Source organism: Schistocerca americana, chromosome X (assembly GCF_021461395.2).
Source record: "Schistocerca americana isolate TAMUIC-IGC-003095 chromosome X, iqSchAmer2.1, whole genome shotgun sequence".
NCBI lineage: Eukaryota > Metazoa > Arthropoda > Insecta > Orthoptera > Acrididae > Schistocerca > Schistocerca americana.
This window is the reverse complement of record NC_060130.1, coordinates 1,003,785,564-1,003,813,441: the sequence shown is the minus strand read 5'-3', so window position 1 is coordinate 1,003,813,441 and position 27,878 is coordinate 1,003,785,564. Positions and strand designations below refer to the sequence as shown.

Genomic DNA, 27,878 nt, shown 5'->3' with positions numbered 1-27,878 from the left:
TGCAGAGTGACTCTCGAAAGTGCCCCTTAGGATGTCGTTAAGCTACTTTTCCGCGATAATCGTATTTCCACGAACACTAGTCCAGGTAGGAATGAAGAACTTCCGTGAGGTTTGGAAAGTGGGCAAGCTGTACAGGCGGAAGTATAGCAGTGAGGACGAGTCGTGCGTCGTACCCAGGTAGCCTAGTCGGTAAGCGCACTGTCCGCGACAGGCAAGGTTCCAGGTTCGATTCCGGGTCTGGAACACAGTAGCAATCTGCCAGGAAATTCCAGCGAAGTGGATGACTAGCTGTGGTACACTGTACCGTCCGTCGTGCATCGTGCATCGTGCAGTGGCTTGTGCAGCTCGTAGATGAGGATACGTAGAGAAAGAGACGCGCTGGCGGACGGCGCGTTATTCTTAGCGGGCGCCACGCCGGCCAGACGCCCCTCGTATCGACGCCGCCTCCGTCGAGCCGTGAGGCGCCACTGTTGCCTCTGCAGATGTCTCTCTGCTCAGTCTCTTCCCCTTCAGTGAATACGTAATCCACCACGATACGGACTTGCCTAATTTTACGTGTTCTTTCGACAGAACAGTTCCAAATTAGTATAGTGCAATACTTATTTTATTGATATGTATTAGCAGGGACAGTAAAACACAAAGCTAACACGTACTCCAGCAGCGCCTTAGCAGCGTTGCTGCAAGGTGGTAGAATTCAGCACGGGCCAGACGGTTCTGTCGCTGCTCGAGTACTGTTTATTCTTCATATTTTAAATTTCATAAATACTGCACACTAATTTTTTTGCGTACTCGTTTATATTTCTTAAGTCTCTTCACATTCCGTCACTATAGTCCCTCTGCTTCTCTATGACCGGATCAAACGTCTCGGAAGCTCCATTATTCCAGGACACCACTTCTGGTCATGTGTCGAATGACTCGGGTAACAGTGATAAAAAGCTCTTCCAGAGAAAGTTAACGACGCCCACGCATAGGTTTTTTCAACTTAGGAAACTACTCGAAGTCTGGACCATCGTCCGGGCTGTAGGGAAGATGTGTCAACACTTGTTATCCGTATTCGCGCAGCTTTTCGGCTACAACACTGCCGATATGCGGGCGAGAAGAATGAGTGGCTCAGCCTCGACGGCTGAGGTCGGGTTTTGCTTGAAGTTACGACAATACACTGCCGTCACACTTGCTCCATCTACATCTACATTCACACCCCGCAAGCTACCTGACAGTGCGTAGCAGAGGGCACCTCGAGTACCTCTTTCGGTTCCCCCTTCTATTGTTCGTGGAAAGAAAGATCGTCGGTATGCCTCTGTGTGGGCTCTAATCTCTCTGATTTTATCCTCATGGTCTCTTCGCGAGATATACGTGGGAGTGGGTAATATACTGCTTGACTCCTCTAAACTTCAACAAAAGCCCGTATCGAGCTACTGAGCGTCCCTTGCAGAGTCTCCCACTGGACTTTATCTATCATCTCCGTAACGCTTTCGCAATTACTAAATGATCCTGTAACGAAGCGCGCTGATCTCCGTTGGATCTTCTCTATCTCTTCCATCAACCCTTGTGGCCTTCAGTCCAGAGACTGGTTTGATGCAGCTCTCCATGCCGCTCTGTCCTGTGCAAGCTTATTCATTTCCCAGTACCTGCTGCGATCTACATCTTACTGAATCTGTTTAGTGTATCCATCTCTTGGTCTTCCCCCTACGATTTTCACCCTCCACGCTGCCCTCCAATACTACATTGGTGATCCCTTGATGCCTCAGAATATGCCCTACCAACCGATCCCTTCTTCTAGTCAAGTTGTGCTTCAAATTTCTCTTCTATCCAATTCTATTCAATACCTCCTCATTAGTTATGTGATCTACCCATCTAATCTTCAGCATTCTTCTGTAGCACCACATTTCGAAAGCTTCTATTCTCTTCTTGTCTAAACTATTTATCGTCCACGTTTTACTTCCATACATGGCTACACTCCATACAAATACTTTCAGAAATGACTTCCTCACACTTAAATCTATACTCGATGTTAACAAATTTCTCTTCTTCAGAAACGCTTTCCTTGCCATTGCCAGTCTACATTTTATATCCTCTCTACTTCGACCATCATCAGTTATTTTGCTCCCCAAATAGCAAAACTCATTTACTATTTCAAGCGTCTCATTTCCTAATCTAATAACCGCAGCATCACCAGATTTAATTCACCACATTCCATTATCCTCGTTTTGCTTTTGTTGATGTTCATCTTATACCCTCCTTTGAAGACACTGTCCATTCCGTTCAGCTGCTCTTCCAGGTCCTTTGCTGTCTGACAGAATTACAATGTCATCGGGGAAACTTAGTTTTTATTTCTTCTCCATGGATTTTAATACCTACTCCAAATTTTTCTTTTGTTTCCTTTACTGCTTGCTCAGTATACGGATTCTATAACATCGTAGATAGGCTACAACCCTGTCTCTCTCCCTTTCCAACCACTGCTTCCCTTTCATGCCCCTCGACTCTTATAACTACCATCTGGTTTCTGTACAAATTGTAAATAGCCTTTCGCTCCCAGTATTTTACCCCTGCAACATTTAGAATTTGAAAGAGAGTATTCCAGTCAACATTGTCAAAAGCTTTCTGTAAGTCTACAAATGCTAGAAACGTAGGTTTGCCTTTCCTTAATCTATTTTCTAAGATAAGTCGTAGGGGCAGTATTCCCTCACGTGTTCCAACATTTCTACGGTATCCAAACTGATCATCCCCTAGGTCGGCTTCTTCCAGTTTTTCCATTTGTCTGCAAAGAATTCGTGTTAGTATTTTGCAGCCGTGGCTTATTAAACTGATAGTTCGGTAATTTTCACATCTGTCAACACCTTTCTTTGGGACTGGAATCATTATATTCATCTTGAAGTCGCCTGTCTCATACATCTTGCTCACCAGATGGTAGTTTTGTCAGGACTGGCTCGCTGAAGGCCGTCAGTAGTTCTAATGGAATGTTGTCTACTCCCGGGGCCTTGTTTCGACTTAGGTCTTTCAGTGCTCTGTCAAACTCTTCACGCAATATCGTATCTCCCATATCATCTTCATCTACGTTCTCTTCCATTTCCATAATATTGTCCTCAAGAACGTCGGCCTTCTATAGACCCTATGTATACTCCTTGCACCTTTCTGCTTTCCCTTCTTTGCTTAGAACTGGTTTCCCACCTGAGCCCTTGATATTCGCGCAAGTGGTTTCCTTTTCTCCAAAGGTCTCTTAAATTTTCCTGTAGGTAGTATCTATCTTACCCTTAGTGATGTGCGCCTCTACATCCTTAAATTTGTCCTCTAGCCATCCCTGCTTAGACACTTCGCATTTTTAAGACGTTTGTATTCCTTTTTGCCTGCTTCATTTACTGTATTTTTATATTTTCTCCTTTCATCAATCAAATTCAATATATCTACTGTTACCCGAGGATTTCTGTTACCCCTCGTCTTTTTACCTACTTGATGCTCTGCTGCCTTCACTATTTCATCTCTCAAAGCTACCCATTCTTCTTCTACTGTATTTATTTCCCTCATTCTTGTCAATAGTTCCCTAATGCTCTCACTGAAACTCTCTACAACCTCTCGTTATTTCAGTTTATCCAGATCCGATCTCCTCAAATTCCTACCTTGTTGCAGTTTCTTCAGTTTTAATCTACAGTTCATAACCAATCGATCGTGGTCAGTCCACATCTGCCCCTGGAAATGTCTTACAATTTAAAACGTGGTTCCTGAATCTCTGTCTTACCACTACATAATCTATCTGAAACTTTCTAGTATCTCCAGGCTTCTTCAATGTATAGAACCTTCTTTCATGATTCCTATGGTTAAGTTATGCTCTGTGCAAACTTCTACCAGGCGGCTTCCTCTTTCATTCCTTACTCCCATTACATATTCACCTATTACGTTTCCTTCTCTTCCTTTTCCTACTGTCGAATTCCAGTCCCCCATGACTATTAATTTTCGTCTCCCTTCACTATTTGAATAATTTCTTTTATCTCATCATACATTTCATCAATCTCTTCATCTGAGGAGCTAGTCGGCATATACTTTTACTACTGTCGTAGACGTGGGCTTCGTACCCTATCTGGTACGAATCCATCACCAGTAAGCAGTATTCAAGCAGTGGGCGAACAAGTGTACTGTAACCTACTTCCTTTGTTTTCGGACTGAATTTCCTTAGGATTATTCCAATGAATCTGTCTGGCATCTGCCTTACCGACGATTAATTTTATATGGTCATTCCATTTTAAGTCACTCCTAACGCCTACTCCCAGATAATTTATGGAATTAACTGCTTCCAGTTGCTGACCTGATATATTGTAGCAAAATGATAAAGGATCTTTCTTTCTGTGTATTCGCAGCACATTACACATTCAATTGCCGTTCCCTTAACAATTCGTCAATTCGTTGCAGATCCTCCTGCATTTCAGTACAATTTTACATTGTTACAACCTTTCGATATACTACAGTATCATCCGCAAAAAGCCTCAGGGGACTTCCGATGTTATCCACAGGGTCATATACAGTTACGGTCCTACGACACTCCCCTGCGGCACACCTGAAATCACTCTTGCTTCGGAAGACTTCTCTCCATTGAGAATGACATGCTGCGTTCTGTTATCTAGGAACTTTTCAATCCAATTACACAACTGATCTGATAGTCCATATACTCTTACTTTGTTCATTAAACAACTGTGGGGAACTGTATCAAACGCCTTGCGGAAGTCAAGAAATAAGCCATCTGCGTGGGAACCCGTGTCTATGGCCCTCTAAGTCTCGTGGACGAATAGCGCGAGCTGGGTTTCACGCGATCGTCTTTTTCGAAACCCATGCTGATTCCTACACAGTAGATTTGTAGTCTCCAGAAAAATCATTATAGTCGAACATAATACGTGTTCCATAATTCTACAACTGATTGACGTTAGACATATTGGTCTATAGTTCTGCACATCTGTTCGACGTCCCTTCTTGAAAATGGGGATGAGGATGACCTGTGCTCTTTTCCTTCGCGTACTCTGTGTAAAATCGAACTGGTATCCCATCAGGTCGAGCGGCCTTTCCTCTTTTTAGCGATTTTAAGTGTTTTTCTAACCCTCTGTCATCTATTTTGATATCTGCAATTTTATCTGTGCGACACATGGGACTGTCTGTCGTGATGTTCCCTTGGTGGTCGTAAGCAAATATAATCATTTGCTTGAGCTTTGGTTGAGCACGTAGATTCTTTTTTTTTTTCTTTTTTTGTTTTTTACGTGGAGGATCTGAAGCTCTCCACTCATTGGACTGTGATTTAAACTCCATGTTTCATCAACAGCGACAATTCGACACAAGAATCCTTTACCTTCTCCGTCGAATCGCCGTTTGAGCAAGGTTGCAGTGTCCAGGGGTTTCTGCTTCACTTCTTCAACTCGTTTGTTGGTATACGGAATACCAATGTTGGAAGAATTCACGTGGCTTCGGAGAGTTCCTCGCAAGTCGCACTGCGATCTTCTTCAAGAGTGTATGCCACAAATTTCACAATTCATTCATCTGTTGACGTTTTCGGCTTTCCGGGTCCGGATTATCGTCTATATGTACGCGACCACCACGAAAACCATTAACTCAACGTGAGATTGTAATACGGTCCACTGCAAACTCACCATAAACTTCAGTTAATGCACTGTGGGTTTTTGTCGTTTTTTTTTTCTGCATAAAGTTTCGCTCTTGATGTACGACCTCTGGTCTTAAACGGTCACAGTACACGAGACACCTGCAGAGTCCATTTCTACCTTTCGCCAATTTTATTTTAGAGTACACAACGAAAAAGGCACGCACTTCTTCCTTAAGTTCAGAACTTCATCTGACGTAATTTTCATTGTTGTTGCATCACACAATCCAAAGTAATACCAATCGGAGCATTATTTATGAAATGTCCCTCGTACATGTCGATGAAACAGATACAGCACTAGACCAATTTTGGGCCGCTATAACGAATGGGAATGTAAAATTTCGCTTTAAAAATCATTTTGTTTGTAACGGGAATCAAATCGACTGTTTCTATCGGCAATGGGTGTCGCGTGAAAGGTATGATGAGCACTGGTTGTTTGCGCTGACTACAGCTACACATCGCAACAAATAAATTGCAAATGTCTTCCGACACACCAAAGAAAATGGACCTGACGACTGTTGAGAGGGATTCCCTACATGGTGAATTATTTTGACACTACAGCATAATTAATTTATTGTTATTTCGCAACACCGATCCTCTATATTGGCAAAACTAGAATCGAAGGCTCTCTATTGCTCAGTGTCTTACAGGTAGCGGGCGAAAAGTTGATTGATGACCTCACGGGAGTGCGGGCTGGAGAGGGTAAGTAGCTCGACGTGAGCGGGGGAATGTTTTGTTTGTCTAGAAGTGCCGATAACTCACGGCCGTGCGCACCTCGTACCTATCAGCTGATTTGGCAAAAATTACACACACACAAGTAACATTGGTTCGTGAATACACACTGTAGAGGGAGAATAATCTTTAAATATGGCACTTACTTGTAGTTTTTTTTTATACAGCGCAATTGGTAAACACTCAGTGTAAATGTAAATTTTAATTTCGTATTACGTCACAATGTATTTTACTTTGCTTTCTTATCAGTAAATTAATGAATATTTTAATTTATATTTTTTTCTTTTCTGTAAGCTAGCGTCTCATTTAGTTTTATCACGCTAGCGCCCCACAGGTTGAGAATCGCTGGTCTAGGTGTTATCGATATCTAGACTATCATTTCTCCACTCATTATGTGAAAGTCTTACAGTCGCGTGTCGTCTTAAGTTGGGTCATTTCGTTTTTCCTTTTTCTTATTGTTACTGCTCATTTATCTCTAAACTCTGGTTCAAGACTAGAGGGATTACGAATTAATTAGGAAATTCGATTACGCGAAACTCAGCTCGCTCTCTTCTCGCATTATATCCTCGATGCCATAGATAGGAAACGGATCTGACGCGGTGTTCCTGGAACGTCAAAATGTCTTTGATAAAGTCTGCAGGACCATTTCAGTGTATTCCGAAGCCTCTGTTTTGTCATCAGCCATGACAGCTGCAGAAGAAGCTTTTCTAATTTCCGTCCCTGTATCCTCAAGGTATATTTGTAGCAGGTACTCAAGTACGTAATTGAGTGGTCTTACAAACACCTTTGAAGACTGCACTGGTTGCCACGTGATTCTTACAATGTGAATCTAATTTAGATGCAAAATTCACTAATTCTCTGTAAACCCATACATTTACTGAAACGTCTTCTAAACACAATACATTCTTTTATGAGATGTCTAACCAGGTTTGCCGTCGTATCGAAAGTTCTTGGTGGACAGGATGCAGCACGTTATCCTGGATGGAGAGTCAAACACTTAAGTAATCTAATACGAGCTCCATCGATGCGTAATATGTGGTGATCATATTATACATGAACAACTTAGCAGATGGTATTTTCATATCGGGCTTCTTATTCTGTCCGGTAAAAGGAATGTGGTAACATCCTCGCATCTAAGTTAGATTCATATGTGACGAAACACGTGGAAACCAGTCTTCAAAGGTGTTTCCAACACCATTCAGAACAACGTAGAACAACTTCTTCCGCCGTCGTTCGAACCTCTGATAGAGATGGACAACATCTCGCATGTGAAGCCTCATTTTTTGTTGCCTATAGTTGTGTTCGTCCGGAAGTATCTTCCATGAGAAGGCCAACGACTCAGGAGATCTATCAACGCCTGATGAGTCATCACTGCCGCAACGTCATGGAAAGCAAACATCCATCGAGACCGTGGCAGCATACGTGGAGTGCAGTTCATAGACTACTACTGTCAACGGCAGTGCGATGGACGTGGTATATCCTCATCAATTGTCACACAGAACCGGCTGAACGCCATTAGTATGTACGATTCTCCCCTTTGCGTGACGTGTGGATTGTTGGACATGGCTAAATGTGCAGCGTGGCGAGGGACGTCTGGATGCTGACGCGTCGAATATTGGTCTCCCTTCGGCACACCATCAATACAGAGGTTAAATCGGATGCACTTCTTTTACCAGACACTACGTTCTTTCCCAAATGTAAGACGTATGCGGTCAACTGGATCGCTGGACACTCGACACAGTACATAGTTTCGCGAGGTTTATTGTCTGTGATGGATAATTGGATACACTTACAAAGCAACATGAGCTCATACGTAGTCATACGAAATACGTAACTTACGAACTTACTCTGCGAACTATCTAGGAAGCGTATTTCACAATCAGCTCGGCAGCTGGGGTGTCCCAGGTGTGAGACGGCTCGTGGGTTCGATAGTTTAAGGACGGCAACGTACTCGGTTTATGCATGTTGGCGTATTGCACATTCAGAAGACGGCTATTCCCCTTCTGTTGGCGCCATATGTGATTGGATATAGTTTATGAATCCTACCAACGGCGGTAAAAGGCTATGACGACTCACATAATGTTCCGATAAATGGTCGGCACCAAAAATAGGGACGTCGCCCCAATGGTGGGGATGAATTACGTTTATCCGGCTGGACAGAAGATTTATGATGCATCACCTCGTGCTGCTGGGGATGTGATGCTGATGACTCCGTGTGTTGTGCTTAAAAGCCACATACTATATTCTGGATTAAAATAGTGCAGGATTAGTTTATTACGCTAACTCCAGCTATTCTACTGGATTCATTTTTTCGGTTCTTTCATTTTACAGAAAACTTTAAGATGGCGTTTGCCTCAAAGAAATGAGGTCCGTGACTAAATTAACTTCGATATCCTAACTTTTCACAGCTGTTCTTCCATGAAAAAGCTACAGCTAAGAAAAACGATGTCGTTCAATACGTGACATTATAACTCAGCCAAGTGTAAGACACACAAAGAAATATAATCGTAGTTCTACTTCTGGATGGTACCAACCGGAAAGTTGGCTTTGCGGCTGTGAAGAAAAAATGCACTGTTTTGGTTTCCGTATTTTCTGTATGGACGTTGTGGGGCGACGGGTGGAAAATTTACTAGTGTTGCCTTTCTCAACACAGGCTCTCTAACTAGTGTTGGCAAAAAGGAAGTGATTAGCAAAAACGTGATGCCTGTAATTAAAGTTCACTGTGCCCACTCTGGTGGAGAAATAAAGTTATTGATCACTGAAGTTCGTTTTGCTGAGGATTTAGGATGATGTCTGGGAGTCATAAGAAATGCAGTTTACTATAACAATTTTCACTGTATTCTGAAAACGATAAAGCCTTAAGTTCCAGACAAAAGTTTACCCAAACAATGCTACTATCAGCTGTTGTACAATCAGAGCTGTTCAGTTTATTGCGCGGATCCTATTATCCCTAGATAACGAAACTGTTCAATAACTGTTATGTAAATGTTCAAAGTGAATGGTCGCCAAAATTTCATGTTAATACTCATCAAACGCCACGCTAGTAATGGTGGAAGGTCTTTCCTGCGGCGACACGTGAAAATACGACGTACACAAACTGAGAATAAATCACTGAAGTCCGCAATTAACACTTTACCCCAATGCGAACTCATAGTTATGTGCATAACGAGTTACGTAATACGGCATCCAAGGCTGTTCTTTGCAACTGCACAAACGCGACGCGGCTTCCGACACAGAGTGCACGCTGATACAAATCTAGAAGAGAACTGGGGCCTGAATACAACTCGCAGGGCTCTTATTCCTATAGCCGCGGTGCGGACTACCGAAGGCGCAGCCGACAACATTGGCCTTCCTGACTAGCCACTGGGGCTAGTAGAGCACCACTTCAAGTTACTAAATAATTAATTGCTTCATTCGCTGAAGGCCGATGAAGCTCTCAATTTACTTATGCTATCAGCACACGGGTAAGTATCCATAATATTCTGATGTGGCTAGGTTAAATACTTTTGGCAGGAGAATTATTTTAGTTGCACTGCATGCAACAGATGAGCTTTGAACTTGCCCTTTGGAGAGACGCTACAGCTATAGTTTTATAGCTACCTTTTGGAAACTTCTCACATCTTTATTATAGCGTATCTCCATTCTACCTAATTGTAAACATCCTAGCTTTACTAATCACTTACATAATCTATCATGCTTTCGTACTTTTAGAACACAAAAACAGAAAATCATGAATTTCAACCATAATATTACTTTGTGAGATCCAGCATGCTATTTCCATTAAATTAAATGAAAAAGAAATCCGAATAAAAATTAAGTTTCTAGCTCCTTCCTGTTGTGCTGATGATTTTTACGTAAAACGTCCAAATTTCTAAAACTGTTAAAGTTACTAAACTGAAACTTAACACATTATTTTAATATCACTCCTGATGCTATTAACTTTTCAGATTATTTACTTTACTTTTAAGGTATTGTGCAACATTCGTTACGTCACAGCTAGTTACAGCGGACTAGGCTGGCACACAATGGAAAGCATATGAATTCTATATGGTGTTAGTAGGCTGCTTCCCTACAAGGTGATGTAATGTGGAGAAAAGACGGTTTTAGAAATATAGCCAAATCAAAAAAAAAGTGAAAAACGTAAGGCGTTAATGAAGAACATTGATAACGTAGTTCCACTGCCACTTTTAGGAACCATAAGTGTGAAGGAGAAACTTAGTGAGGCAAAAATACTTTCAAGCAAAGAGCATATAAAGGTTAAAAAGGAACATGGCTTTTTGTCCAGAACAACAGTTCGCATTTTCTTTCGCTGGAGCTCAGACTCCCTTACTTGGACATGATGAGAAGGTTTCATTAAATGAAGGGGTATTTAGAAGATTAGTAAATTTTGCATTTGCATCAGATTCACGGGTGAAGAATAACTGCAGTCTTCAGTGGTGTCTCTAAGGCCATGCAGAATGATATACTTGAGTGCCCTTACAATTATAGCATGAGGAGATAAGGATGGAAATCAGAAAAATTTCCTTCGTAGTTGTCACGGCTGATGCCAAGTTATGCTTCAGAACACACCCAAATCGTCCTTTTCCTATAGTACGTATCGAATGGAGGAATAATATATATATATATATATATATATATATATATATATATATATATATATATATATATATATATATATATGTGTGTGTGTGTGTGTGTGTTTTCTTTATTCCAGAAAATCGGACTGCACGTGGCACACCAAAACATATGTTAGAACAACTGAACATAATCCTTGAAGGAAATGGACAAAAAAATAATAGCTCAGACATTTGATGGTGCAAATCTCACGATAGGCAAAGAAAGCAGCAGTTCAAGCAAAAATAAAAGCAGCTTGTGGTAGCGCTCATTTCATTCACTGTTATGCATATCAACTTAATGTAATAATGACAAATGCAGCAGGTATTATATAAACTGCATGAATATTTTTCTCTTAATATCTTGGCTATTCCAAAATTTTTCTCAAGATCACCACAACATGTGTCCATTTTCTAGAAGCATTAGGACGTCAGTATTAAACACAGTTCATGGAACATTTTCAGCCTTTAAAAAACTGCCTTACTGAAATTTGGTCAACATCAAATGCAGATCAACCAATTCAGAAGAAACAAAAATTATAAAATACCTGAATCATAATTTCAAGTTTTGGTTAGAGCCTTCTCAACAGATTTTCCTTCACCTTTAAATAATTCACAACGAAACGCAATGTAGAAAAATTTGTATCTTTAAATCTAATTTGAAAGCTACTTTTTTATAATTAAGAATCTTAAAGTACTGTGAGAATCCTTCAAAGACACACATGGCAGGAGCCAAGGAAGTGTGTGAATGTATTTGTGTTGATATGATGGACAGATATTCTTCCACAAAACACTCAGAAGCTGCTAAATTGTTCAACAAGAAATGCTTCACTCATTTTAAGAATGAACATCCTACAGAAGAGAGAGTACTGACCACTGAAGGTCCTCTCACGATTGACAAAGAAAAGCGTGATACTGAACTAAAATTATTCTACTATTGGACTGATATACATGAATACTGCAAGTAAATGAGCTCCTGAAAATTATCTTGGAAAATAGCCTACACGATTTTCTTAGTGTAATTACGAAACTGACAAAAATTCTCTTCACAGTTCCCATAAGTATGTCAGACACAGAACTCTCCTGTTCAACACTAAAAGGAATAAAAACTTTTCCGAAAACCACCATAAATTTGGAAATCCTAAAAGCGCTTGCTGTGCTTTCACTGGAGAAAAGTTTCCTCAGCTGCTGTCCAGAAATCTAGGAGAAAGTTATTGGTCTTTCCATACAAATTAAAACAATAAGAATGACTTTCAATTTTAAATGAACAGATGAATCTTTAGCTGTAACAATTTAAGGTAAAGGAAGTAATACATGTTTGATTTTGTTCTTTTAGGATTTTATCAAGTTTCTGAATAATTTTTTTCGTTTCCTTTAACAATTTTTAACAAAAAAGGCAAAAGTTCTGGAGCAGAACCCCTCACTTATGTGAGCTACAAGCCGCCACTGGTCACGTAGACTCAACCGATACACGTAAGACACAACTCATACACTGAATAGAAAGGGGGGATCGTACGCAGAGGACGAAAGCCCATCCCGATTAGACAGATGAATAATCCTTCGCCCGGTGGGGAGGGGCGGGGGCGAGTGCCTCCCTGTAAAGAAGGCGATGCGACTCTTCTTTGCAGTAATACCCATCGACACCTGGACAAAATTTTAGCCTCGTAGTAAGACTGACAACTTGCAAATTCGTGCACTTTACTGCACGTAAGAGCACAGTATCCTCGATAAAAGTTCACAACTTGAGTGAGTAATGTCTTACAAATATTTGGGAGCTTTTCGAGCTATGAAGTTGTTTAGTTAGCGCTAATAACAGACCACTATTTACTGGTAGGATACTGGAAAACTGGAGTTTGCCTACAATAGTGTTTGCATACAATAGTCATACGGCCCATATTTGAATACCGCTCCAGCGTAAGGGACGTTTATCAGGTCTGTCTAACAGAGGACATTGAACGGGCAGCGAGAAGGGAGGTGCGAACAGTCGCAGGCTTGCTTGCCATTGCAGGGCGTATAAGAGAAATGTCGAACAATCTTAAATGACGGGTCGAAGAAAGACGCCGTACATCTTGGGCGAAACTGCTTAGAAATGATCACGAATAGGTTTTCAGGAATATTCTCCCGTTGTATAGAGCTGTCACAGATAAAATGAAGCAAGAGGCGTAAAAGCAGTCATTTTTGCTATGCTCAATTCGTGAATGAAACGAGTAGAAATTTTATATGGTCTAACAGAAGTACGCTTTGCTACACATTTCACAGTAATTTGCAGAGTACACGATATCTGATCAAAAATATCGGGACACGTTTATGTAATGCGTAATTGACAAGATGATGTCAAGAGACGTACAAAAGGAGGCGGGGAAAGGTGCGTTGTCCGTGGAGGGGCAGTAACAGCAGAAAGGAGTTCGCTTACTACGAACGTAGACTGGTCGTTCCATAAGTCACATTTCGACACTTCTAAAGCTGTGCCAATTCGACTGCTGCTAATGTGATTGTAAAATGGAAACAAGAAGGAACGACCACCAAGCAGACCTCATGGAGTGACGTTTACAGACGGTCAAATATTGCGGAGGGTGGTTCTAAAAATCGGATGAATCACTCGTGACTTCCAAAGTGGTAGCAGCTTTGTTGCTAGCACAAAGAGTTCAAAACGAGGCACTGGTCGAGCTGCTCCTCGTAAGCCACACATTTCTATAGTCGTGTAAAAAGTTGCGTCACTGGACTGTGGATGACTGGAAACTAACGATGAATCTCTGTATACCCTGTGGCAATCCAATGAAAGGTTTTGTGCTCGGCGAACGCCTGGAAAACGTCACCTACCATCGTGTGTCGTGCCAACAGTGAAGTATGGAAAAGGCAGTGTTATGTTGTGGGGATGTTTTTCGTAGATAGGGTGTGGTCTTCTTATTACATCTAAGGAAATACTAGATGCGGAACACACTTTACACCATTGTGTACTGCGTACAGAAGATGGACAGTTCGGAGTCGGTGATTTTATCAGCATGACAGTGCACCCTGTCATAAAGAAGCATCTCTATGGCGATAGTACGCTGACAATAATATTCCTGAAATGGACTGGCCTGCCCAGGGTCCGACATAAGCCCAGTGGAACACGTTTGGGACGAGCGAGAACGTCGACTTTGCCCTAGCCCCAGCGCCCGACACTACTACCTTCTCCGGTTTCGGTTCGAGCGGAAGAATGGGCTGTCATTCCTCCACATGACATTCAGACACCTAACTGAAAGTGTGTCCACAGTTCGAGCCATCATAAAGACGAAGAGTGAACATATCCTCTATTAATGTCCATTTATAGGTGTCCAGATACTTTTTATCAGACAATGTAGATGTAACGTGGCGGAGAACGCATGTCATTATTTATCATCTCCCCCGAAACCTACTTCACATACGATAGCCAACAGAGAGAACACACGCTCGTACTATTTCTCTGGTGTCACCATTCTCTGACTTTTTAGCCATCTTCTATACAATATAGACGATAGTAATGAGGTTTTGGACTACGCTAGAAAGACAATATGCCTGAAGTTAGGAGTAAACGTTCACACTGAACTTACTGACGACATTTTAACGCCACCTTTTACGAAAAATACTCTTTAGACCAGTGGTCGTCAAACTGTTTTGCAATACTGACTTCATGGAGCGGCACCTCTGGCCGCATATGAACCGATGGTATCATTAACTAACTGTACCTGGCCACACTTTGCTGTGGACCAGTCTCCTTAAACAGAAAACAAAGAAAAGAAAAAAGCACACATTTCTATTATAGACGGGAACTGATATACGTCCTTATTTCCTTCTCTTCGGTGTGTCTATTCACCTCCCTCTCCCCCACTCTTTGTCCATCTCTCCTCCTCCCCCTCTCTCTGTCCATCTTCTCCTCTCTCCCTCCCTCTCCTTCCAGTTTTCTATGTCAATTTCTTCCCACTCCCCTATCCATCTCCATCCACCCCCCCCCCCCCCCTCTCTCTGACCTTGAGCCTTGTTTATTGTCATTGCAAATTCAGGTTCCGTAGCAGTAATCTATTCACAAACGCATAAGCCATAATACAACTTCCTTGTTTGTTAACAACGTTTCCACCACTGTATTCTGTAAGCGTTTACAAACGTATGGACAACATACTTCTTAATATATACTGGGTGATCAAAAAGTCGGTATAAATTTGAAAACTGAATAAATCACGGAATAATGTAGATAGAGAGGTACAAATCAACACACATGCTTAGAATGACATGGGGTTTTATTAGAACCAAAAAATACAAAAGTTAAAAAAATGTCCGACAGATGGCGCTACGTCTGGTCAAAATAGCAATAATCAGCATAACAAAGTAAGACAAAACAAAGACGATGTTCTTTACAGGAAATGCTCAATATGTCCACCATCATTCCTCAATAATACCTGTAGTCTAGGAATAGTGTTGTGAACAGCACTGTAAAGCATGTCCGGAGTTATGGTGAGGCATTGGCGTCGGATGTTGTCTTTCAGCATCCCTAGAGATATCGGTCCATCACGATACACTTGCGACTTCAGGTAACCCCAAAGCCAATAATTGCACAGACTGAGGTCTGGGGACCTGGGAGGCCAAGCATGACGAAAGTGGCGGCTGAGCACGCGCTGAACTAGCACATTCCCCATTCTGACAATACAGCTTCACTAAAAGTGCCTATTCAGGTAACGTCAACATGCTGCGACTGCTGGCGCATCTTCTGATTCTCTCTCTCATTACAGTTCCTTTTATACACGATTGTCATGCGCAGTCACTGTCGTTTTGCTGTACAGCGCCATCTGTCGGACATTTTGTGAACTTTGTTTTTTTGGTTCTAATAAAACCCCATGTCATTCCAAGCACATGTATCAATTTTTACCTCTCTATCTACATTATTCCGTGGTTTATTAAGTTTTCAAATTTATACTGACTTTTTGATCACTCGGTATATACAGGGTTTCCCATTTATCTTGACCACCCTAAATAACTGTTATCCAGATGCAAATTACAAAATGTTTCAAGCAAATGTTCTTTAGCTGTCAGGGGGACATTAATCAGCATGATTGCCTTCGTTGTAGCTGTATTTTTTATTCGGTAATTCATTCCTTCTCCTAAAGACCTATTAAAAAATATATCGCAGTGTACCATTCACAAACAGAACGTTATTAATTACATAACACAACACTGACGTTGACGCCCCCAGCGCTTAGTGCAGGTACTCGGGGTAATGGAACACATCCACGTGCTGACAATGACAGAGGACAAATGTAAACATGGGTAGAATGCACACCCGTCATTTCGTCAACCACCGTCAGCTGAAGAGTTGTGTGAGTAGAATGTACACCAACGAAGAGAAGGTAGAAATGGTACTCATCTATAGGAAATGCAAGTTAGCAGAACAGCAATTAAAATACTGTTTTCTTATGTACGGGTACATTCAGTGCAGTAGTTTAGTCCTTTTAAATACGGTTGGTAGAGTAAGCATACAGTTAAGGCTGTCCTTCCTACAAACTGCTTTGACATAACGTTTCTTTTATTGTTGTTGTTGTAGCTGTTGTTTTTGAAGGTAGGCGAAATGCTACGCATGCAGCGGAACTGTACAGAGAGCTATTTCCTGACAAAAACCCACCTTCCCGACGGATGTTTTCTCCTCTTGTTGCGAAGCTTCAGGAAACGAAGTTTCAACCCACGACAAGCAATCGTCGTAGCACTCGCACAGACGAAGCTGCCGAAGTTACTGTTCTCGCTTCCGTTGCTATGAATCCACGTGTGACCACACGACAGTTGAACACGAGATTGGCATTCTTAAAACCAGTGTACATCGTATTCTCTCACGTCACCGGTTCCATCCTTACCATGTACATCTACATCAAGAATTGCATGGGAATGGTTTCCAGAATCGTGTACAGTTCTGTCAGTGGCCACAGTTGCAAATCCTCGTCAACCGGAACTTCTTTTCCAGTGTTCTATTTACCGATGAATGTTCCTTCTCAAATAAAGGACAGGATGCTTGGTACCACAATTATTGGCCGTTATTTTATCAATGGTAGTCTAAACAGCACAGCGTATGCCAACTTCCTCAGACGATTTCTTCCTCCTCTTCTGGATGAAGTGCCGCTAAGAACCAGAATGCTTATGTGGTTTCAACACGATGGATGTCGAGCACATAATGCCGTGCGTGCACGTCGTTTTCTGAACCGAAGGTATCCTGCCAGATGGATTGGTCGAGGAGGAACAGTTACCTGGCCTGCTAGGTCTCCTGATTTAAATCCTCTGGACTTTTTTCTTTGTGGATGCCTTAAAGACGTTGTCTATCGCGATATTCCAACAACTCCGGTGTACATGCAGGAACGTATCGTGCATGCTTGTAATTCTCTTCAGCAGGCAACACTGTAAGCAGTAAACAATTCTTTAATTCAACGAGTGCACCAGTGGATCGGTGTCCAGGGTCACTACTTTGAGCACCTTTGAATGTTCTACTCCTGGTCAATGCTACAGCAGAGTCAAAGTCAACTTTGTGTTTTTTTTTCACTTGATTTGCATTTGTTTTCTGACAACTCCAGCAAGTAGATAACTTTGTCATCCCAGGCTCAAAGTCAACGTTGTGTTATGTAATTAATAACATTGTGTTTCAGTGAATGGTACATTGTGATACATTTTTGAATAGGTCTTTAGGAGATGAAATGAATTACCGACTATAAATACAGGATGCCATTTAAAAAAGTCATACTGCAGTTCACATTTTTGCACAATACAAAGCTACAACGAAGGCAATCATGCAGACTGATGTCCCCCTGACAGCTAAAGAACATTTGCTTCAAACATTTTGTAATTTGAATCTGGACAAATAGTTGTTTAGGGTGGTCAACATAAATGGGAAATCATATATATATATATATATATATATATATATATATATATATATATATATATATTGTGTGTATTTAAAATTATGTAGTCTATATGTGTCTAAACACTCATAGAAATGTGTAAGAATTTGAAGTAAATCGAAAAGGTACATTAAGAGATTTGTGGCAACAATGTTAAATCTGTATAAGTATTGGGGCAACAGCAGTATGGGGCCACTCTGCATTGTTGCCAGATAAATCCAAGATGGTGGGGATGACATCATCCAAGATGGCGGAATTTGGTGGAGAGAAGATCAATTGGGCTACCTCCACTAACCGAACCCCCTCCCCTCCTCCTGAAAAATGGCAGGAAATTCAAATTCCAATAGCATAATGCACCACACACCTGTTATCTCTAATAAGCAAAGAAAATCGCTGCAAGATAGTTCACTTGCGCTACCTCCACTAACCTAAGTCACCCGACTTCCACTTCCTCCTGCCAACTGGAGCCAAGTTTGAATTTTTGCGCTACACAATGGTGTTTCGCTACCAACCTAAGAAAATTGCGGGAAGATATATCACTTGTACTAACCTAAGTCATCCGACCGCCACCTCCTCCTACCAACTGGCGCCAAGTTTCAATTCCAACACGATAATTCATCACGACGCAGTTGTCTCTACTAAACAATGAAAATCACAGGTAGATAGGTCACTTGGCCTACCTCCACTAACCTAAGTCACCCGACAACCACCTCTTCCCACGAACTGGCACCAAGTTTGAATTTTGGAGGTAAAAAAAGGTCAATTCGCGTATCTCTACTAAGCCAAGAAAATTGCATGAAAAAAAGTACACTTGTACTAACCTCAGCCACCTGACCGCCACCTCCTCCAAAGGATTCATTGGAAAAAGGACTCTGGCATAAGTCTTTATTATTTAACGATATTCATGCAGATGTGTTCACCATGAGGGCAGGACTCCAACTGACTTAGTACACATCGCCACCACCAGAGGGCGCTCTCGTGAGGTCAGGTGGTGACACAAGTACCGTAATACAAGATGGCGGCACACAGTATGTTCACCACGAGATCCGGACTTCAACTGACTTAGTACATATCGCCACCACCAGAGGGCGCTGTCTTGACGTGAGGTGATGATGCAAGTACCGTTATTCAAGATGGTGGCATACAATGTGTTCACCACGAGACCTAGTACTCAGTACCACCAGCAGAGGGTGCTGTCGTCTGTTTCGTGATGTAATCCAAGATGGTGGGGGGAATGGCGGGATAACGACTCTGGACACAAGTCTGTATTTTGTAGGCAGTTTCTGCACCACGAGATCTAGACTCCAACGGACCTAGTGCACAGCACTGCCACCAGATGGTGCTGTCTTCCCTCATGTGACATAACCAAAGATGTTGGTCTGGAGGGCGAAAATGGGGCGAAAATGTGTCAGCCTGCTCTGGGTTGCGGTATAGAGTAAGGAAGGACTGAACTCTATTTATTTTGAAACAATTTATTTAGGGGTGGAGTATATTTATCATAGTGACACAAAACAAACGCTCTAACATGCTTGGGGCCATCTCACACAGCCCACAGACTCGTAAACTACTACTAAATAACGCTCTCCAGACACACAAACAACTCCTAATTTTCCGAAATAATTTCAGTACAGAAATGCTCCTAAATAAAGCAGCACAGTGATTTGTAGACACACTCAGTACTCGTAACCTTTCCAATTAGCGCATGGCACAGCCTACAGGCTTGCTCGCAAAATACTTCAATCAATGCGCACAAGCACTGCCACCCTGTCAACTATAGCACAAAGTGACGCGGTCGCCAGTCGTCAAACCGCGCACAGACCACCGCCCAGGTCCCGTAAGCATGAGACGTCGACATCTCATTCATACTTGGCTCATGAGAAATTGCTACCCAAATACGTATTCACCTAGACTTCGCGTCCGTCGTGACCACGCGGGAGTGCAGGTGCTCCAAGGGTCGCGCACAGCCGCGAGCCGCGAGCCGCTGCCGAACTCGGCACAAACTCGCCTGCTTCTATTTTCGTGTATACAGTCACGCTTATACTGACGTCACAGAATTCCGAGACGCGCTCACACGAGACACCTCCGAGCAGCACATGTCTTTACCGCCAATGACAGAATAGCACAGGGCGCATTGCTCGTAGCGCGACGTGACGCACCCGTTTAACCGTACTCAACAACCCAGCGTGGCTCTCGCCTCGTCGCGAAAAGTCTGCATGGCGACTCGCCATCTCAAACGTTCTCAATGTTATTCTTACGTCACATGGCTTTGTAAAAAAAGTAAGAACCTAGTCGACCTCTCGGCAATTGTATATTGTACCAGCAATAGTTAACGTTCGCTTTCTTGATGTCTCAGTTGTATGCACGGAAATTCTTGCCCTAACAGAACCTGTTTACGAAAATAATATCCAATTCACTCGTCCCAGGGCAGCTAACATGATACCCTTCCTGCTCTCAACATACACAAACGTCCTCACCGCTATATCGCAGCACAAAGGATGTGAAAGAATCGAGCACTATCTTTGGCTCTTATCGAATTTACTCTCCGAATAACTGATACCACCGATATCGAAGCACGGTCCGCCTTTCTTTTCTTCCTTCTGCACACGAGATTTTCAGCGGTTATTTTACACAGATCGCCAAATTGTACTGACAATTAAATCATACAAACTACCATACATATCGTCAAATACGGAAACACTCTTACAATAGGTCTCATAGTCACCCTCTCTACTCATGCCATAAAATAAACCATACTAACTTTACAATGCAATGTATACACATTTTACACAATGTAAGCCACAGTAACTTTACAATACAATATATACACATTTTACACAAACAGTGCAGTTATCTTTTATATCTGTACAGCACCCGAAAAAATTATTGTACGCCTACACTCACACAGGCTATATGTCACGATGCTCCCCAGACCTAGGGAAGCACCGTCAGCCTTTTTTTTTCATTCAACAGACGTGACATTCGGCACCATACAAAATCATCCCGTTTACATCAGAGCACCCTCAGCGGACCGAAGTCGCACTCAGAACTCATTTACAAATTTGTGATCGTTTCCCCTCGGCACAAACGCGTTACTATTTCTGCTCCAAACATACTCGCTTTTCTACACACATCTCCATACCTGGGGATTACAAGAACATACGTATTTTCGCATGCTTCACCATAATATCATTCCATTTTTGCGGTGCTTCTCGAATGAAGCACTAGGCGGTCTCCTACCGATCGCTAACGCAACATAATTGCCAAGATATAGACAGGAAATTATTTCTCTACAAACTCCAAACTTTAGCGAGGTGCAGCGTGCTGTAAACCACTGAGTAACTAGAAACAAATAGAGGAAACTCATATTTCCACTCTCGAATACTGAAGTCGGTCATGTAACACATTCCAAATCATCCCTATAATTTACAACCCAACTAAGGTCTTTCATATGTCTAGAGAACAGGCAAACGTGTCTTCCACACATCACAATGGATCTTTTCTCAACTAAATAAAGGCACGAAACGTGCAGAAACAGTCGACCAAACAATTTACATGGGAGGGAATAACGGTCCAGCGCAAACGCACCTCCATACACAGTCTTATCAAATTTCCACTTGATCACAAAAGCCGCCCAACACATACTACGTATTAGTTCGCTATTCGGTCGTCTAGACGAGGGTAAAGCTTTCTCAGATACAATCCTTCACTCGAACAGGCCACTGCATTCGGACGGCTGCTAGTATTAACAGAAAACGTGAATCATTACCACCATAGGCCAAGCGTTCACGGAGTAATTCGGGAAAATCCGTCACATATATCTTTTATCCTTATACTTACAATTAAATTTTACGTTTGCGGGCTCAATGGAACGGCTGGCGACCGCGTCACTTTGTGCTCTAGTTGACAGGGTGTGGGGGGTGGTAGTGCTTGTGCGCAGTGATTGCGAGCAAAGCGATATTTGGTGGTGGCGATGTGTACTAAGTCAGTTGGAGTCCTGCCCTCATGGTGAACACATCTGCATGAATTTCGTTAAATAATATAGACTTATGCCCGAGTCCTTTTTCCAATGAATCCTTTGGAGGAGGTGGCGGTCAAGTGGCTGAGGTTAGTACAAGTGTACTTTTTTTCATGCAATTTTCTTAGCTTAGTAGAGATATGCGAATTGACCTTTTTTTACCTCCAAAATTCAAACTTGGTGCCAGTTCGTGGGAAGAGGTGGTTGTCGGGTGACTTAGGTTAGTGGAGGTAGGCCAAGTGACCTATCTACCTGTGATTTTCTTTGTTTAGTAGAGACAACTGCGTCGTGATGAATTATCGTGTTGGAATTGAAACTTGGCGCCAGTTGGTAGGAGGAGGTGGCGGTCGGATGACTTAGGTTAGTACAAGTGATATATCTTCCCGCAATTTTCTTAGGTTGGTAGCGAAACACCATTGTGTAGCGCAGAAATTCAAACTTGGCTCCAGTTGGCAGGAGGAAGTGGAAGTCGGGTGACTTAGGTTAGTGGAGGTAGCGCAAGTGAACTATCTTGCAGCGATTTTCTTTGCTTATTAGAGATAACAGGTGTGTGGTGCATTATGCTATTGTAAATGAACTTTCTGCCATTTTTCAGGGGGAGGGGAGGGTGTTAGGTTAGTGGAGGTAGCCCAATTGATCTTCTCACCAGAATTCAAACTTCCCACCAAAATCCGCCATCTTGGATGATGTAATACGCTGTTGCCATGTCTCCACACCACCATCTTGGATGACGTCATCACCGCCATCTTGGATTCATATGGCAACAATGCAGAGTGGCCCCATATCGTTATTGCCCTAGTACTTGTATATTGGTACCTAAGAGTGTGCCCGTTTTAGAATTCAATGTTGTGTCAAAAAATTTCAAACCAATCGGTCAAGAATTTTCGGAGATTAACGATTTTTAACAAACCAACATTTTCATTTTATAACGTTTCTCTTTTTATTACATATATACCGGATGACGTTCTATTAGTTATGTAAGAAAACTTGAGAATGTGAATGCAATGCTGCGTCAAAATTTCAAAACAATCCATCAAGAACTTCCGGCGATCTGAGATTTTGGATGTATATTTATACATATAGGCTTTGCAACTATTACTAATCGCAAATCTCCGAAAGTGTTTGACCTTATGCTTTAAAATTTTGATACAACATTGCATCGGAGGACGCATGTGTTTTATGTCCTATTTTTTAACATGTTATATATAATTTTTCATAATTTAAATAATAGGAAAAATACGTACCTAAACCTTCGCCTGTACTAGAACGCAACGTTGTGTCTACAGGGTGTTACAAAAAGGTACGGCCAAACTTTCAGGAAACATTCCTCACACACAAAGAAAGAAAATATGTTATGTGGACATGTGTCCGGAAACGCTTACTTTCCATGTTAGAGCTCATTTTATTGCTTGTCTTCAAATTACATTAATCAAGGAATGGAAACACACAGCAACAGAACGTACCAGCGTGACTTCAAACACTTTGTTACAGGAAAGGTGAAATGTCCTCCGTTAGCGAGGATACATGCATCCACCCTCCGTCGCATGGAATCCCTTATGCGCTGATGCAGCTCTGGAGAATGGCGTATTGTATCACAGCCGTCCACAATGCGAGCACGAAGAGTCTCTACATACGGTACCGGGGTTGCTTAGACAAGAGCTTTCAAATGCCCCCATAAATGAAAGTCAAGAAGGTTGAGGTCAGGAGAGCGTGGAGGCCATGGAATTGGTCCGCCTCTACCAATCCATCGGTCACCGAATCTGTTGTTGAGAAGCGTACGAACATTTCGACTGAAATGTGCAGGAGCTCCATCGTGCATGAACCACATGTTGTGTCGTACTTGTAAAGGCACATGTTCTAACAGCACAGGTAGAGTATCCCGTATGAAATGATGATAACGTGCTCCATTGAGCGTAGGTGGACGAAACTAAAATGAGCTCTAACTTGGAAATAAAGCGTTTCCAGACACATGTCCACATAGCATCTTTTCTTTATTTGTGTGTGAGGAATGTTTTCTGGATGTTTGGCCGTACCTTTTTGTAACACCCTGTATATTTAAAAGTAATTTTTCGAGTACTTTCAGGGTAGGACGTTTTCATTTACATTTTTATTTATAGTGAGATTGGTAACCTACACAAATTACTATGTTATGAGTCCCCAATAGACTTACTTTAGTAAGGGTGCGATAAGTTTGTTCCGGCCCCAAAGTAATGATCGTTAGAAGTCGGGAAACTTGGTTTCAACTGTTCTCTATTTCAGGTAGCTACCTGCCTCAACACACCAAAGTTTTGACACTAGTTGCCTGACGAAGTGTTGTTGCGTTGTCTGATGAGCAGGTGAATGATTAATAACAATAATGGCATTTATATTATTATTATTGTTATTATTCACATATGGGCCCAACAGGACCACGCGAGGTACAATCTGTCAGTGTTGCTTTTGATGGGTGGCCTTCCTTTCTGTCCAAATTTGTTTCCTCCTTTCAGGATGGAGTCTCTTTCATTCGCCAGACCACGGTGTTCCAGTCTGAATTTCGCTCTAACCAACTTTCCAAACAAATATCTTTTGTCTGAATGTTTTCCTGTCTGTAGCGTCTGCCTGAGTTACACCAGCTACTTTAAGATCCTCCTCAATAGCGGCGGTCCATGTAATGGGCTGAGTTTTTATCTTACTCCTGATTTCGTAGAATTCTACTATTTCTTTTGTCAATCTGGTGGGTACCATTTTTTTAACGTGCCCATAAAATTTAAGTCTTCGTATTCTCATGTCACCATGTATGTCTGTGTATTCTTCTATTCCCTTATTACTTCTCAGCCATTAAGTTTCCCCATCAGTAATTTTGGTGCCTAATATTTTCGTAATAATCTTTCTTTCTTTTGAATTTCATCTGTATCCCTCTTTCTATTTAAAATTAAATTTTCTGCTCCATAAAGACATCCAGGTTTGATTACAGTGCTGTAATAAATGGCTCTGAGCACTATGGGACTCAACTTCCGTGGTCATAAGTCCCCTAGAACTTAGAACTACTTAAACCTAACTAACCTAAGGACAGCACACAACACCCAGCCATCACGAGGTAGAGAAAATCCCTGACCCCGCCGGGAATCGAACCCGGGAACCCGGGCGTGGGAAGCGAGAACGCTACCGCACGACCACGAGATGCGGGCGGTGCTGTAATACCTAAGTTTACTGAATTTTGAAAGTAATTTTCTTATTATGAATATTTTGTGTTAATCTGAATGAGGTTGACATTTTTTTGACAGCAAACTTCATTTGCAGCATTTTCCAGACCGTTTTCTTGTATGATTTCCCCTAAGTATTTAAACTAAGAAACCCTTTTTATTTTTTCATATTTCGCGTTCAAAAACTTGTTTGTTGCATCTCATATATTCCGTATTTTGGAATGATATTTGTAGTCCTACTTTTTTCGCAACTTCTTTGAGAATTTGAATTTTCTATAATAATATCCCTAGTTAAAACTACCAGATCATCTGCAAAGGATAGGCAATCTCTCTAATATTACTTCTACCTAACTTGATTGATTGCTCTATATTTTGACTCGACTTTTGCTCTCGATTTTCTGTAATTACCTTTTCCAGAACACAGTCGTACTCATATTTAAATGCATTATTCAATATGAGACACGATCAGAGCTGTTTACTAAATGTTTCCAATGTAGTTTCTCTTCTACTCATTACGTTTTACTACAACAGCCTTAGTTTAATTCCATATTGCTTGCTACAAATACGTACCCAATTTGAGGATGACCATCACTGCAATGTGCATTCACCAGTCTATGTTAATCTTGGGTGAAAATTTATACCGTAGCAGACGATCAATGCGAGTTGCGCAAGCCTGTCATTTTTCATTACTTGAAGACAAACAATGAAAGATTACCCCTCTGACATCTGGTAAGCCCGCAGTGGCCACGCTACTTACCCCTTTGTCGCTGAGGTAAGTGGCAAGTGTTACGTAGGTCACGACCGAATTCATTGAAGTCAATTCAAATATTGCTGTCTCTAAAAGTATTTATGTTTAAGGGTTTCCAGAAATTACTGCCTTTTGTTTTATTCCTCAATTTTTGTTTCCCGTTATGGAAAATAAAACTGAAGAATAAAACAAAATGCGACTGGCTGCAGTTATTTGTGGAAACCTTTATTCATCACAGTTGCAGAGTTCCACATCCATAGTAGATACAAGTTGTATTTTCGTTTGTTACTGAGCAGAAAAGTACACTCTTAAGAAGCTCTTAAAGTTAGATGACACGTTGGGATTTTGTTTGTTAGTTCCTAGACGCTTATTATTTTAAAATACGGCTGGACAACCGCGGGCCGCACGAGTATTTGACTCAGGCCGCTGTTTTACGACGACTGCTTTAGACAAACATTAAGAAATAATAATTTTATCACTCAACCTTCCTAAATACTGAGAGAATTTTATTTTAGTTTCTTAAGCGAATGACTGATTGGGAACACTGTTGCACGAGTGTCTGAAATCTTTTGTAACTCTATACCTGTTTTAGAAATATAAGGTCCTCGTAATTGTGCGTAAAATTGTAACAAATTTTTTTCGTCATACCATACTAGGTTCCTTCATATGAAATTTTACCTTCTCTAGACAGAAAGAAGTACGGTCGTTTTTAAACGGGTCATGATTAAACTTTTAACTGACAATGTTGGTCTCAAGCAGAACAGATTTCCAGTAGTCGTTGTACGAGCACTAAGAGTCTCGAAGCACTGGCAGTATTGCTCCTTTCACCTTCTAGCTACGCTTAATTGGCTGGTTCAAATGGCTCTGAGCACTATGGGACTTAACATCTGAGGTCAGCAGTCCCCTAGAACTTAGAACCACCTAAACCTAACTAACCTAAGGACATCACACACATCCATGCCCGCGGCAGGATTCGAACCTGCGACCGTAGCGGTCGCGCAGTTCCAGACTGTTGTGCCTAGAACCGCTCGGCCACTCCGGCCGGCTGCGCTTAATTGCTAGCGCCCATCTTTGAGTGTTGTGTTTTGTTACTAATGGACGGTGGGATGCACGAAAACTCTGAACTGTCGTGTCTTTGAATTCGATCGCGAAAGAGGGCAGATTTTGGAAATTCACTTTTTAAAATATACAAAGGTACAGCAAACTCATTTACATACAAATAAAATACTGTTTTAGACACTAGAAGGATTTATTGCTTACAAGCAACATGCTTTACTTTTTAAACAAATCAAATTAATGTTCTATACATTCAACATTACATTCCGAAATCCCTAATTACTTGAACAGAACATTACAGAAACTTTTTCTCAAAAATTTAAAGCAGTGGCAAATAAAGGACTAAAGGGGAATTTAATAACACTAAACAATTAATTTCCTTAAGTTTCAGAAACAGAACAAATGAACACACTTAGGAGAGTAGACGCTGTAGAGTGTCTGCATCACCCACGAATTTTGTAAGGATTGTTCGCCACGACTCCCATCAAGTACTTATTGGAAAGCGCTGCCTTCGAAACGCGATGTTTATGCAGCAGTTACTAGGGAATGAGTGCAGGCAACAACTAAGGTCAGCAAAGTACTGAGTGTGCCAATATGTGCCAGTTTCAACAAGGTTCACTGCCTCGCAGCAAATCGTTGTGTCAAGGTCGCACGTGTTGCATCATACGACTTTACGAGAGAGCTCTCCCTCATGCATATGTAAAACTGCTTCCGACGGGCCTTTCTCTTGATATAGGCATTAAAACTAACTAAAGACGTTGCATTAACATTTCCTTCAATGTTTCGTCTTCTATATTTTCCCTCAGCAGGTAACTGCAAGGTTTTTTGTAAAATTTTTACAATGCCATCTCAATTAATGGGCTTTATCAGAAATAATGCCTCCGATTAAACTTACAATTTCATTTTACAAAACAGTACATCGAGCCCGTCTTTACGAATGTCTTCTCCCAGTTGGAGGTATTCCAGCCATAGAAATTCCCAACCCTTTAAGTACAGCTTTTAGACGT

General features: G+C 41.6%; 1 protein-coding gene and 1 pseudogene across 1 annotated transcript in view; one reads left to right on the top strand and one right to left on the bottom strand.

Annotated features, from left to right (window-relative positions):
- The window catches only part of LOC124555205 (organic cation transporter protein-like), a 543,400-nt gene that overhangs the window by 242,170 nt on the left and 273,352 nt on the right, over positions 1–27,878 (bottom strand). The gene's annotated exons all lie outside the window — the stretch shown is intronic.
- Positions 11,428–12,181, top strand: LOC124556442 (annotated as a pseudogene).